At 39.3% G+C, this 16,032-nt stretch overlaps 1 protein-coding gene across 1 annotated transcript in view; it reads right to left on the bottom strand.

Annotated features, from left to right (window-relative positions):
* RABGAP1L (RAB GTPase activating protein 1 like) overlaps positions 1-12,812 on the bottom strand; it is a 210,881-nt gene extending 198,069 nt beyond the window's left edge. The window contains exon 1 of the mRNA XM_087726774.1: positions 12,600-12,812. The gene's annotated coding sequence lies outside the window, so the exon portion shown is untranslated. The remainder of the gene's footprint in view (positions 1-12,599) is intronic.
* Positions 12,813-16,032: the final 3,220 nt, after the last annotated feature.

Genomic DNA, 16,032 nt, shown 5'->3' with positions numbered 1-16,032 from the left:
TTGTGGCAAATCATGACGTCTAGGAGTTTTTTCAATATTTTATTTGTTTTCAGCACACCAAAATACATGGAAATTAGATGAAAATAATCAAACAGCTTTTTAGTCGCAGACCTGTGAAATCATTTCCTGAAAAGATACCTGATTTAATTCCTTTCAAATTTTAGCAGTTGATGACTATGTACCAGTATGTTTATTTCTCCATCAGTTTTTGATTTTCATCACACTGAAATCAGTCGGCAAAATGAAGTGCATTTCAAAATTCAAAATTCTAATGTCAGGGTTCCAAATAGCATCCAAAATTAAATCAGAGTCCGCTGAGACCTTTCCATCGACAAGCTCAGCGTCTTAGCCACTGAGTCACTGCATCCCTTTATTAATTTATTAATGATTTATTAATAGTGATGGATTAAAAATTCAACTACTTTACTATATTATGAATTACAAAATAGTCTACTAAATAATTTCAAGCTACAAAATCTTTATAAAAATGTTTTAAACAAGTACACACTATGGTACATTTGCAGTACAACAAATTTACTGATTATGTGGCATGTTCTTCAACCAAACAAGCAGTTAAAGAGCATTAACTGTATAAATATATTTGGGAGTGAATATTAAATGTTGTTCTCCTTATAAAGCAATGAAAATGTAAAAATAACTGTCATACATTTGGATTAAAAATAGATGCTTAACGCTTCTTTTAATTGACCTAGATACAATGCAAGATATGAATAGCAATAGCAATAGCAGTTAGACTTATATACCGCTTCATAGGGCTTTCAGCCCTCTCTAAGCGGTTTACAGAGTCAGCATATCGCCCCCACAGTTTGGGTCCTCATTTCACCCACCTTGGAAGTATGGAAGGCTGAGTCAACCTTGAGCGGGTGAGATTAGAACCGCTGAACTGCAGATAACAGTCAGCTGAAGTGGCCTGCAGTACTGCACCCTAACCACTGCGCCACCTCGGCTCTACGAAGTTATATGAAGGTATAGAGGTGGTGCCCTCTCTGTGGGCATGCGCGCCATTGCCTGAGCTCAGCTAACTGGACGTCGGGTTTCCGACACGCATATGTGCACCAGCCAGCTGGACGTCAGGTTTCTGGCGCTCTGGTTTGGGCACTTTGTACCAAAAAGGGTTGCCATCACTGGTCTAAGTCCTTCTTAATATCCAGAAAGGTTAAAAAAGCATCCATCCATCCATCCACCTATCCATCTATCTAATGAACACTGTGTTCCAGCAAAAGCAGGGCAATGCGAATAATTGCCTCAGGATCTGGAGAACTCCTAATCATTCAGGGAACAATGGAGTCAGCAAATTTCATAGGAGAATGTCAAGGTATTTGTGAGGGGCAGCTTAAATAAACGTGAATAAGGTAACATGAGAACTAACAAGTAAATTTATAACCAAATGGCTGAAGCACAAGACATTTCTTTTTTTTTTTTTTTTGAATGTTCTGACCTTAGCCCAAGTAAAATGTTATGGCAAAACCGAAGTAATTCATACAAGACAGCTCAAAAATATCTTAAAGAGGAATGCATCAAAATCCTTCCAAACCAATGTGCAGGATTGATCAACAAATTCAAGAAACATTCAACTGAATTTATTGCTTCTGAAACAGGTACCAGCAGCTTGGGGAATTCCATCAGATGGTGATCATTGGCTCAATATGTTCAATAAAGACATGACATGGTATATTGTTTGGAGTGTGGTTTGCTCAATTTCTTTACTTCTTATAAGATTAAGATTAAGATTGTGGATAATTCTAAAGGCATTAATACACTTTTTACCACTGTATATTGATATTTGTTTACAGGTAGTGCTCAACGTAGATGCATAATTTGGACCAGAATTTCTGTTTCTAAGCAAATACCATATATACTCGAGTATAGGCCGGCCCGAATATAAGCCGAGGCACCTAATTTTACCACAAAAAAAACTGGAAAAGTTATTGACTCGAGTATAAGCCTAGGGTGGGAAATGCAGCAGCTACCGGTAAATTTCAAAAATAAAAATAGATACCAATAATGTTTTTGAATATTTATTTCAAAGAAAAACAGTAAACTAGCTCTGGGACATCGTTATGTGGCTGCTTGCCATAACAAGGAGGAGGTGGGACATCGTTGCAGAGCGGCAGGAGGGGGAGGAAGGGGAATCGTAAGACAGCCCTGCATTACATTAGAACGTGAGGAGGGGGGGATGGTGCGGTGCGCGCTGCGCGGCAAACTGACACAGAGGGAGGGGAAACTCACAGGGGCGCCGGGCCATTCACGAGCGTCACCCAGCAGCATGGCCCCACCCCTTTTTCTCCTCCATTTCAGGCAAATTTTTCACTGACTCAAGTATAAGCCGAGGCGGTATAAAAGTATAAAAGAAGTATAAAAGTATAAAAGAAGTATAAAACTCGGCTTATACTTGAGTATATACGGTAATTATTAAGTGAATCAAACCTGATTTTAAAACTATCATTTGCCATCATTTTAATACTATATTGAAACATATTTTCACTATTCTATTTTTTTCTAATGCGATTTACTTATGTAAGCTCACATATGGGGACCAGGACTTGCAAAAGGATATGTCATTTTTTAAAATTAGTTCCTGAGCACAATTTATGTATTTAATAGACAAGCCAAGAACCAAAGAAAGTGAAAAACATCACAGAATCACAACTAGCTGACTTCTCTTTCTGATCTCCTTTCTACATAATCTCTTATTTCGTTTCCCATTTATTATTCTCCTAAGAGCACTCAGGGTCCAAAGAGAGATCTCACTTTTAAATTTACAGTTCCAAATTCTATTCTTAGACCAAATGGTTTTAGCTCCAAGGTGCCTAATAATGTCTCAGCAGACCGCTCACTCGCTATCACCTTGAGCACAAGTTAGAATAAAAAAAACTGCTGAACTGGAAAATGGCTGCAACACTTGTATTTCCTCCTAAGCTCTGAGTACAAATTATTTCTAATTACTGTACTTAAAGAGAATTGTATTTAACTGGAAGGGCAGAAATTTAATACAAATTGCTATCATTCAAAAAGACACCAGAAGAGAGGCTCAAATAAATATAGAGAACACCTGATAGAGAAGTGTTCCAATGAGGCGGTAGATATCTGTGTGTTCGTGCAGGTGGGTGTGGAGAAGGTGCACACAATTGTACACCTTCAAGTCAGTACTAGCAATAGCAATAGCAGTTAGACTTATATACCGCTTCATAGGGCTTTCAGCCCTCTCTAAGCGGTTTACAGAGTCAGCATATTGCAACCAACAACAATCCAGGTCCTCAGAAGGATGGAAGGCTGAGTCAACTCTGAGCCGGTGAGATTTGAACAGCCGAACTGCAGTCAGCTGAAGTAGCCTGCAGTGCTGCATTTAAACATTGCGCCACCTCGGCTCTACTGACTCCTGGCAACTGGTTAAATAAATCTCTGCAATTTTCCTGGCAAGATTTCAGGAGTGGTTTGCCATGGTTTTCTACCATAACTGTCCCAAGATAACACACTTGGTTTTGGGACTAGATGGGACTAGAACGCATGATCCTCCAGTTACTACCCTGTTTTCCCAAAAAATAAGACCTCCCTGGATAATAAACCCAATCAGGCTTTTGAGCGCATGTGCTAAAATAAGACCTCTCCCGAAAGTAAGCCCTCCCCAAAAATATTGCAACACGGCAACAGCTATGAGGTGACCACGCTCACCACCTCAAAAATAATAAGACCTCCCTGGAAATAAGGCCAAACGCTTATTTCGGGGGTAAAAAGAAAATAAGACCCCAAGGTTACTACCGTGTTTCCCTGAAAATAAGACCCTGTCTTATTTTCAGGGAAACGTGGTAGGAACCTTGGGGTCTTAACTGGTTATACCAAATTGGCTCTCAAATGCCATTATTATGTATTATGTATTCACAATGATTCATTGACTTATACAATGGCACAAAACCTTGCAAATTAAGTATAATGCTTTTGGGAAAAGATACAGACTTATACCATTTTAAAATACCGTATTTATTTTTTTCAATTACTATTATTATTGAAATAATAAAATATTTTGTGGAAAATTAAGACAAGTCTGATAAAGTCTTTTAGTAATTTGACAATACTTTATATTGATAACTGATTTTTCATTAGGTGATTCTTAATTATATATGGTCAAGGGTGTGACAGTTTGTTAAAATTGACCTTGAGTTGATTTATCTCTGTTAATTGGATTTCTTCTGTAATGGAGGAGGAAAACACTTGTTGTACCAGCTGAAGTTTCCAGTTGGTCTATAGGGGAAGCCCAACACAGAACGCATTGTAATAATCGAGAAGTGACAAATGCATGGGTGATACAGTAAAGCTTTATGATCCAGAGAAAGGCCACAGTTGGTAATATAATTGTGCAATGTGTGGAAGACCGGGAGTTCTAGTCCCACCTTAACCATGAAAGCCAGCTGGGTGACTTTGGGCCAGTCACTCTGTCAGCTCAATCCATCTCACAAGGTTGTTGTGGGGAAAAGAGGAGGAGGAAGGTGTGTTGGATATGTTCAACGCCTTGAGTTATTTGTAAGAATAATAAAAATGGGATAGGGTACAAATAAAGGTTCCACCACAAAACCGCGGTGGACTAAAGCGCGCTCGACAAAAGCGTGTACCTGACGTCATCACAGCGCGACGAAAACATCACGCTGTGATCGGTAAAGTTAAAATTAACGCAAAAACCTTACCCTAACCCCCCCAAACCTAACCCTAAACCTAACCCTAAACCTAACCCTTAACCTAACCCTAAACCTAACCCTTAACCTAATGCTAAACCTAACGCTAACCCTTAACCTAACCCTAAACCTAACCCTAACGCTTAACGTAACCCTAAACCTAACCCTAACCCTAACGCCTAACGTAACCCTAAACCTAACCCTAACCCTTAACCTAACCCTAACCCTAACCCTTACCTTTACGTGAATCGGCTTGCTTTAAAAGCGCTTTTTAAAATCTCAGCGGTCGTATTTGTCGCGCTGCTGATGACGTCAGGTACGCGCTTTAATTGGGCGCGCTTTAGTGGTCCGCGGTTTTGTCGTGCCACGCAAATAAAATGTTATCTGGTGCTTTTGTTTTGTTTTGTTTTGTTTTGTTTTGAAGCAATCTCAGCCAAGACTATCTGGGTGTACTCTAACCCTTCTGGTAATTGTTAGCCTTAGTAGTGATTAAAGGTTTGAGTCTCTGCAGCTCAAGTTTTTTAATTTTTCTCTCCTCCTTCTTCAACCAAGATTGAATCCCACACATTTCCATCTCATGTTTATGGATTCCAATCACAGGAGGCAACAAGGGCTGTATCATTTTAAAGACTAGACACACATTTTTCTTGCCTTGATATTTAATTTAACACACCAAACAGTCAAAGCAACACCACAACTTTTCGCTGTTTCCTTGATTACTCTCGTGATTACTGTCCAGAGCTTCCCTCAAGAGTTGACTGTTTTTTAAGACAAGGATGTTGTCTTATAAAAACATGATATCTGCCATTATACTAATAACAAAAAGAGATGCAAACTATTGTATTCTCTGCTACCTCAAAGACAATTATCTTTGCTTTTGAAAGAGTAGAAAAATGAAATCAATAGATTTTCAAATAAAAGTGTAACTTCATATGGTCACAATATTAAAAGCTCAATACATATTTAGATATAAATTTTAGAACATTGCCAACGTTGATTGTCTTAAAAATGAAAAATAAAGCATATTAATTATGCAAATTTAATTACCCTGATTAAATAAGCATAATTTAAAAGCCAACCTAGATTCCTGCTGACTATATAGGCTAATCCCATCAACCTGATGTCTCCATTAATAACTTGTAGTCAAGAGTTGTGCAAAATGTTGTACTTAAAATTATCCCTGTATAGATGTTTGGAAGATAATCCAGTGTAAGAAACATCTAGCGTTTCACATATTCTAAATGTTTAGAATTTGGAATGCCTAAAGCTTCCCAAATACTATGATTTATATTTGAAACAGTAGTATCACAGTCAGTACATTTCAAACCAAAATGTTTAGCATCCTATACCTGAAGATTTTTTCAAGAACATTCTGTTAGCCCCTGGTCTTAGTCATTCAACATATCCCTTTTTTCTCTATTTCAACTTCATTAAGTATTGTATTTATTTTTCCAAATCATCACCCATGCACTTCAAATAGGTAGAATATGTAATTTTGTATTTGCTGATCACTATCTCAAGGGCCTCTTATCCAGGACTGACTGACTGGCTCTTCTTGCAATCTACAATGCTGTTAGGAATCAATTTTGAATTTATAATTTCATTATGGGCTATTTTTCACTCTCTAACTGTTCATATGTCATATTTTACTGCTGGGAAGCCCATTAACAATACAATGTCCTTCCTTGATATTCCACTTAGCACCTCATACAATTTGCTAAATGATTTATCAAGGTCTTATGGTAAACAGTAATATTCACTTTATATCCACTAGTTGTAATGGCATGATCTTATTTATTGAGATACAACAATTATTTCTATTTCTTTCTGTGGTCTCAGGCACAGAGAGTATACTGTGCAAATTATCTAAACTGAAATGTTCCATTGCACTTTAAGCTCATTTATTCCTAAAATATGCAAACTCTTTTTTTTTAACTTTCCATTCTGACAATTTCACATCATCTTTGGCCCGTCATATTTTCGTATCTCGTGTTCTCGTGTTCCTTTACATGTGCGTGTAAAGACATTCTGCCTAGCTTCAGCTGTCAAGACAGGACTAGAAAAACACCTGGTAACTTATTTTTACTATAGAAAATTGTAAGCCATAATGAAAGAATGCTAGCAACTAGAGTTTCAACCACAAATCCTATTTATAGACAGAATAAGAAAACATCAGTTTTAGAACATGCAGCTTGCTGACAATCAAAGTTTAAGAAAAAGTATCCCATGCTTATTAAAATTTAGCTTTGTGTTGTTTCCTTCTATTCTGACTAATCTGAAGCAAGCCATAATACCGCAATATGTTTCCGGGGTGGGGGTGGGGGGACACACACAACTAAATACCATATTTTTCGGAGTATAAGACGCACCGTTTTTCCTCAAAAAAGAGGCTGAAAATCTAGGTGCGTCTTATACACCAAATACAGCATTTTTTTGCCTCCAAAGCCCCGCCCCTTCACCAAAATGGTCGTGCATACCCTTATGGAGGCTTTCAGAGAGCTCTTGGGGGCTGGGGAGGGCAGAAATGAGCAAAAAAAGGTCGTTTTTTGCCCTCCCCCCCCCCCAGCCCCTAGCAGCACTCTATAAGCCTCCATAAGGCTATGCATGCAACAAAAAAAAATTGATAAAAAATGGGCCTGTTTCTGTTTTTTGCTCTTTTTTGGGCCCCCACCTCCCCAGGAGCACTCTGCAAGCCCCCCCAAGGCTATTCATGCCTTTTCTTTTTTTTTAAAAACGAGCCTGTTTTTGTGAAAAACGGGCCGTTTTGGGGATGTTTGCAGAATTCAAAAACTTTTTTTCCTTTTGGAAAGCTTTTTAACTGATTGATGAGAATTACATTGATCAAGTGCTGTGCCAGCAGAAACAAAGTCTTAGGTGCTACAGATTGTCAGCGATTTTCTTCTCCAGCACACGGAGAAATACACCTGGAAACATCTACCTACTACCTACTCTCCCTCTCTCCCTACCTATCTACTGTATTTCTCTCTCTGTCTCTCCCTCCATCCCTCTAACTACTTACTCTCTCCCTCCCTACCTACTGCATTTCTCTCTCCCCCCCTCTCTCCTCCATCTGCCTACGCACCTACCTACCTACTCCCTCCCTCCCTATCTATCTACTGTATTTCTCTCTCTGTCCCTCTACCTGCCTACCTCCCTACTTACACTCTCTCTCCCCCTACCTACTATATTTCTCTCTCTCTATTTTTTTCTCTCTCTCTATCCCTTTATCTAACTACCTACCTAACTACTCTCTCTCACTCTCTCCCTACCTACCTACTGTATTTCTCTCTCTTTCTCTCCCTCTATCTACCTACCTACTTTTTTAAAAAAATTGCCTCTTCAAAACCTTGGTGCGTCTTATACTCCAAAAAATATGATACGTGCATTTATCTTCTGGTAAATTAGGTAGGACTTATGCTTTCTTTTGGGGATCCATAATTCATATTCTATAAAAAAAAGTAGGAGATATTGTAAGTTTCCAGTTCAGTTTGTTCCTTCAGATGTTCACGATAAAATAATGGCTGCTAATTGGAGTTTTACCTCCATTTTTCAACTCTAGGTCCACTACCCTACCCTTCTACAATCTTAATTCCTACTCCTACGCCTTTTCTTTCCATCATACACAACCTTCAATTCCTTCCCTCTGTTAGTTCTATTCCTCAAATAAAGTATATAGAAGAAATAATAGTAGATTTTGAAACGCTCATATATAATTTCTATATAGTATAGCAAAAAATAGGACAATCTCATGCATGGTTTTCAGACATATATATTATATTCTGAAGAAGAAATTTACATAAATGTACTATTTTTCCATATCAATGATACCAGAATCATAGGAAAATAATAATCACATAAACATTTAAGGCTAATAAAAAATGAAAAGCTGTAAGAATTTTTTCTTCCTAAGAAGCAGGGAAATTAGTTCAGGAAAAATAATGTTAATTTTGCAATAGTTGAAGGTTGTTTTATCGGACTCTAGTCTATGTATGTTTACTCAGAATGTGTTTAGTTTAAAAGGTATAACACTCAGCAAAATGTGCACAAGATTTAGACAACCATTTATGGCATAATCTTTGAATTTCAATTTTCAGATCTTGATATTCTGTGATCTTCTCCACTTCTTTTATTTTCTATTCTACTGTCACATAATTATCCATACTTTCTTTTTTCAACCACAGTTATACCTAGTGCTTTATGAGCCAATACTTTATCAGTTATATTCAGAAATACCACAATATTTTAACATGCTCATTTTCAGCTACTTTTTCAACTTTACGTTCCCACCATTTTTTAATATTATTATTATGTGATACTTTTACAGATGTTCCAGTGAATCATTTTGGTGACTGTATTATGTCATTATTAATATAACTGTCTGTTATCTTCTTGCACAAGTTAAGCATATAAAACTATTTGTTCTGTTTCTTTTTATATCCTACCTTTTTATATATAATTTAAGGCAGTGAACATACCTAATGTTATGGAATAATTACAAGGATTTCCTTGCAAAACATAAAATGTATCAGTGTTTAGAAATTTTAGAGCATTAAGATATTTCTTCTAATGCTAAAATATCTCAAATATATAAATTCTCAACAATACAGAGGTGTTTGGTTTAAAAAATATTTAAAATCAAGAGATATTTTTATTTTCCCACTGAAACTGATCTGTTTTGATAATGTGTTGTGAATTATTAGAGAATTAGAAATCAGCGAAGCAACAACATGAAATGTTTTTGAAATAAGCTTTTTAGATCTTATGCAATATTTTAAAAAAGTAAATGAGGGGAGTGATTGCTATTACAAATGGCAAAGGTTACTCTACGAAATAGATAGCTGCAGATTAGAAACACACTGGACTTTAAACTGCCACAGGACCTGCCATGTCTTATTCCTGATCCACGTCACCAGTAATTCTTATATATTATAGCAAACCTACTATATATTTTAAACCTTATTAATAAATGTTGGTAGTTTCCAAGTTTAATAGAATTTGTATGCTGCCCACTCCCATTGGGACACTGGGCGGCTCACAACAGACAAAGAAACATTTAAAATTTAAAAAATAGAAATAAAAAATAAAAATACAGTAATAAAATTCACACCACCCATTCCATCTAAGCGGGGCTGGATATCAATCAATAGCCCCCCAGGCCTGCCGGAACAGCCAGGTCTTGATGGCTTTACGGAAGGCCGGGAGAGTGGTAAGGGTCCGGATCTCTGCAGGTAGATCATTCCACAGGGCCGGCGCAGCAACAGAGAAGGCCCTCCCCCGGGAAGCCGCCAGCCGGCATTGTCCGGTTGACGGCACCCGGAGGAGACCCAACCTGTGCGATCTTGTTGGTCATTGGGAGGTGAGTGGCAGGAGGCGGTCTCTCAGGTAGCCAGGTCCTAAACCATGTAGGGCTTTAAAAGTAACGACTAGCACCTTGAAGCGCATACCGGTAGTGGTACATTTGCTTACAGTTAACTTATTAAAAATTAACTTCAAACACTGAAAGCATGCCCCACAACCACAGTATGTACCAAATGAAGTTGGACACTTTTGGCAGGAGATAGAAATATACGTATATTACACTGAATAAATATTTGAGCCAGTCAATTCAATGCTACCTATTCTCATATGGTTCGTCAAGGTTTTAAATGGAGTATTTTCAGGCTTATGACTAGAACTCATTTACTAGAAATATCAAGGAAAAAGCATGAACCTTCCGTTTGAACCAGGCACTCTAATGTTCAACTAGCACATTCAATTAAGCCTTTATTAGCATTTACACCATTCCACTGCATTCCAATACAAGATACTTCTACTTATAGGGGCGAAACTGCTCCAGTAGATTTTCCAATTCATAACACACACAGATTTGCACCACAGTACAAATGCTATTTCTTTTCAACAGTTCAACAAAAAATTTTAAACGTAGCCTTCTATAACCTGGCAATGTGTTGGGAATGTAACCCCCCCAAAATCCTAGTTAGACTAGAAAACTTGCTTTAATAAATGTTTTTCGGAACCAAATTATCAGGGATATACGTTCCTATTAAATTATTAGATTTTTGTATCTACACACCCACTCAATTTAAGGCGATGAATGTACTTAATACTGTTGCGTATTTTCTCCATCCTGTGAGGTGGATGGTGCTCGCTAAGAGTCACTGGGCTGGCTTTCATCCCTAAGGGAAGCCTAGTATTTGGTCTCCTGATTTCTAGGCCAGTCCCTTAACCACTACATCAAACTGGCTATCTCTTCATCATAAAAGTTTCTACAGTATGAATACTTCTCTAGATTCATTTTCAGAATGCCTGCTTCAAATATATTTCTTAGTGTTATTTTCATGACATTGATATTTTATCACAACAAGAGACTTGCTGAGTTCACATACATGTTGGCTAATTATGATTTATTATATTGTGAAAACTCAGGCAATTAGGTTAATTAGATAAATCAACATGTAGCCTTCGAAATGAGTCTTAATAAAAACCTTGACCAATTCTAAAGCCGGTTAATAAGATTTGCCTTTAAATGCAATTATATAAATATGGGTGGCAACTGTTCATTAATATTTTAAAATACATCCGAGAACTCAGTCTACTCTGGCAAAGTCCTGCTATTGGAGTCTGACTTTCCTATGATCATTTCCAGGCTAACATGGATGTAAAATTTCAATCAAAGCAAAATTAACTAGTCTTACCTATTGCATTTAGATCCAGTTTATACTGGTGTATGTTCACTTCTCCGTCTATAAATGAAGTTTTTACACACTTCAACTAATGATACCCAACTTTATTAAACTTCCATCTTTGGATCCTTGCAATGAATTGCAATATAATACCTAAAGAAAATTGATTTATTTCTCTACACGAACCATCTACTTAAAAAAAACCACACACACTTGCTTTTTGCGTGGGAAAAAAGGCCTGAGCCACATCCTTCCTCTCATCACGCAATTTCCTATATCTCACTAAGAGCAGTGGTCTCCCACCTTGGCAACTTTAAGACTTGTGGACTTCAACTCCCAGAGTTCCTCAGCCCGCAAAGCTCTAATGTTCAACTAGCAAAGCTGGCTGAGGAACTCTGGGAGTTGAAGTCCACAGGTCTTAAAGTTGCCAAGGTTTGGAGACCCACCGCACTTACAGCTTCAACTTCACCTTATAAGAACGCCGCGATTCTGCCCTCCCGCAAAATGCCTCCCTTCTCACGGATCCCACCCACTGCGTTTCACGGACTCGCCAACCCGCAAGAAAAAGACGAGCATCACCGGCCAGCCACGCTCCTCCATCCTAGCCAAGTTTTTTTGGGGGGGAAAAGATACGCGACGAGCTTAAAGCAGCCCCCAAAAGTTCACTTGGGAAGCCCACCCACCCCACTTTGAGCTGCCTAAGGTCGCCCAGCCACCCTTCAGCTCCTTCGGGCAGCAATTGCAAGAGCCGAGGTGGCACAGTGGTTAGAGCGCAGTACTTCAGCTGACTGTTAGCTGCAGTTCGGGGGTTCAAATCTCACCGGCTCAGGGTTGACTCAGCCTTCCATCCTTCCGAGGTGGGTAAAATGAGGACCCGGATTGTTGTTGGGGGCGATATGCTGACTCTGTAAACCGCTTAGAGAGGGCTGAAAGCCCTATGAAGCGGTATATAAGTCTAGCATTGCTAACATTGCTAATTGCAAGGCCAAAGAGATGGAGAGCTCCTTCTCGGAGGCAGGCAGACGTCAACTCTCCACGGAGCGCACCGGGTTGACTTCCACCCCGCGCCTGTCCGGGGATCCTCCTAAAAGCAAAAGAAAACAGACCTGGAGCTGGGAGGAGAAGAAAGCTAAATTTGGGAACCCGGACTAAACTAAAGGCAATTGGATTCAGCCGCACCAAAGGCGTGAAAAGCTCCGCCAGCGCGTCCAAGCCGAGGTCTACTCACTCATAACGCCCCTTTTTCTCCTCTTTAGCGCACCAGCTCCACTTTGCGCGCCGGGCAAGACAGCGCCCCCGGCGGGAAAAGGAGCCTCGCCCCTCGCCCAAAACTCGCTCCCTCGGGAGGGTGTCGCTGCTGCTGCTGCTGTTGCTGTTGCTGCTGTCGTCGTGGAGGGAAAAGAGGAGGCGCGCCTCTTCCGTTCCTCTCTCCCGGCTGAAGGCGGCGGTGACGAGGGCGATTCCGCGAAAGGGGCGGAGGAGAAGTGAGAGCCGGCTGAGGAGGAACGGCCCCGGCCTACACGACGGCAACTGCGCAGGCGCCTCAGGGCCGGTCCAAAGGCGCTCTCGACGGGGCAGTAGTCCCCATCCAACCTTGGCAACTTTAAGACTTGTGGACTTCAACTCCCAGAGTTCCTCAGCCAGCTTTGCTAGTTGAACATTAGAGCTTTGCTGGCTGAGGAACTCTGGGAGTTGAAGTCCACGAGTCTTAAAGTTGCCAAGGTGGGAGACCACTGCTCTTAGTGAGATATAGGAAACGCGTGATGAGAGGAAGGATGTGGTTCAGGCCTTTTTCACCACGCAAAAAGCAGTGGGTTCTTTTTTGTTTTTTAAGTAGATGGTTCGGGTAGAGAAATAAATCGATTTTCTTCAGATATTATATTGCAATTCATTATAAGGATCCAAAGAAGGAAGTTTAATAAAGTTCTAACAAATCTTGGGTATCATTAGTTGAAGTGTGTAAAAACTTCATTTATAGACGGAGTAGTGAACATACACCAGTATAAACTGGATCTAAATGCAATAGGTAAGACTAGTTCATTTTGGCTTGACTGAAATTTACATTCATGTTAGCCTTGAAATGATCATAGGGAAAGTCAGACTCCAATAGCAGGACTTTCAGAGTGGACTGAGTTCTCGGATATATTTTAAAATATTAATGAACAGTTGTCACCCATATTTATATAATTGCATTTAAAGGCAAATCTTATTAACCGGCTTCAGAATTGGTCAAGGTTTGTATGAAGACTCATTTCGAAGGCTACACATTGGTTTATCTAATTCATCTAATTCACCTCAGCTGGCTGAGGAACTCTGGGAGTTGAAGTCCACAAGTCTTAAAGTTGCCAAGGATGGAGACCATTGCTGGGAAGGGGACCAACAGGGTGGAATCCAGCAATGGAGAGTGGAACGGTTAGCAGTTGGGACGAGCTGCAGAACCGATCCCCGAAAGTTCACCAAGGAACAGGAGCATCGCCTTTCCTGCACGGCTCGATTTGTTAAAGTCGCCGCCTCGTTCCCGTGTCGTCCGCGGAGCTAAAATTCAGAATGCAATATTGCCCTTAGCTTCCATTCTTTCAAACACTCAGCATCTTCAAATTAACTGAAGTTAAACCACTTGAAGGAATGATTAGCATTCTCACAAATCTGGAGTCTAAACACTGCTATTTTACATAAGCCACCAGCCAAAGATCCAGGACCATATTTTTATGTATTTGTTAACGTATTAGATTTGTAAGACTGCCTGTCATGTGACTCAAAGGGGCAAAAACTTAAATCTGAAAATTTTAATCTCCTACAGCTGCTACCTGGATTGATGAATAGTGCAATTTTTAAGATTTTTTTTCATTCAGCCAAAAGTAATCTCTTTTGATATAGCCTTGCTATTGTGTTTTAATAGCCTTATTATGAAACAGAAACATTGTCATAGTAATCTGTTCTGACCCCCTCCTCTGTCCAGTAACGAATGCCGAGACAAGCTTAACTGGAATGTACTTTAATAGCAAGAAACCAAAACCTCGGTGGCTGAAAGCCAAGCATAACAAACAGATAAGGACCTTGGCAGCAACTCAGCCTGCCAAGCTAATTACAAAAGTTCTCCAACTTTTAGTCAATGTGTTGACTTCTGCAAGAGGGGCATGTGCACAAGCAGTCTTTTTATAGTCTGGAGAGGAGCCTAATGACCACCAGCTGAGTGCAATTACCTCCTGTAACTGCGCAACTGTTCCTGACGCCTATTAGCTCTTCGGTACCAGGCATCCAGGAACAACTCACTGCTGGCTGCCGGCTCAGTCTCCCTCGTCTCCTCCCCACTGGTCTAAGGCTCAGGTGCCTCCTGGTGGCCAACCAGCCTCTCTGCGCCCTGCTCGAAGTCGGAACCCTGTCCTGGGTCCTCCACATCCTCCAGAGCCGACTCATAGGGCCCTTGCCGTCAGAGTCTGGTGGCAGCTCCAACAGCTCCTGCCGGGCCACAACAGTAATCAAAATTAATTTTCTTTAAAATCACCTAAAAATAGCCAGCTGTGTAACTTAATGTGTTTCTTAGTGAGTTTTTCAGGCCCATGGATCTCTTCCTTTCTATGGCAGTAACATGTTTTTTTTTAAGTGCATTGTAAAAACAACAAATTCAGTCTTCCTATGCTGTATTCATCATCTGAATTTTGTACCAAAGCATTCCTATCTCAAGAGAAACCATGAACAATTTCCTTATAGAATGGAATCGAATTCTTTATTGGCCAAGTGTGATTGGACACACAAGGAATTTGTCTTTGGTGCATATAAAGTTGTATAATCTGGTTAAAGCATCTGAATAGTCCAAAGCCTTAATGTGTACATGATATGGCCTAAGATGTCACTTCTTTATAGTGTTTCCATTGTGTCAGTAGAATATAGAATGCTTTATTGTCCAAGTGTGATTGGGGACGCACACAGAATTGATTTTCAGTTTACAAGGAATTGATTATGCAAGACATAAAATCTGTTTATGAGGATCAATTCCAACTAAACGCTGAACTGGAACAAAACTGACCATATTGCAAGGAGCATGCAATACTCCTCCCTCTTAACATTGATAAATACTATTTACTATGTCTCACCTAATGGTAATTGCCAACTCCCTTACATCTAATGGAAGCTACATCCTGCTTATTAGCTTTGAGACCAATAATTATTATGGTGAAAAGGGAATTTTAAATGGAAGCTGTTATCTAATTAAAACAGGTGTACCTCTATTTGGTCTTCCCATTGTTTTAATCATTCCATCAGATATGGCCCTTGGATTAATCATCCAATAACTCTTTTTTTAAAACAATTTTTATTTGTTTTTGAACAAGGACAAACAAACATAAAAATAAAAAAACCCATCTTTCATTACAATTTGTAGAAAGTGTTATCAGTTGGTTACAGTATTTCCATGCATCTCTTTCATAGTCACCACCTGCTTTTCAAATCAAATTGCATTTTTTATTTTTTATTTTTTTTTATTTTTAAAAAAAGATTTTATTGGTAAAAAGAAAATACAACATCCATAACTTGTAAAAAACAATACAACTACATTTCGAGATATTCCCATACTATCAAATCATTATAAACATCAAAGGTTAGGTATCTTATTCCTTCCCTCCCTCTTCTCTTCCCTCATTTCTTCTTTTCCATACCCTTTT

Source organism: Thamnophis sirtalis, unplaced genomic scaffold (assembly GCF_051295495.1).
Source record: "Thamnophis sirtalis isolate CommonGarterSnake01/CBP01778 unplaced genomic scaffold, rThaSir2_p1.2 scaffold_12, whole genome shotgun sequence".
NCBI classification, from domain to species: Eukaryota; Metazoa; Chordata; class Lepidosauria; order Squamata; family Natricidae; genus Thamnophis; species Thamnophis sirtalis.
Note: the sequence above shows the minus strand (reverse complement) of the source record. Positions and strands in the feature narration are given on the sequence as shown.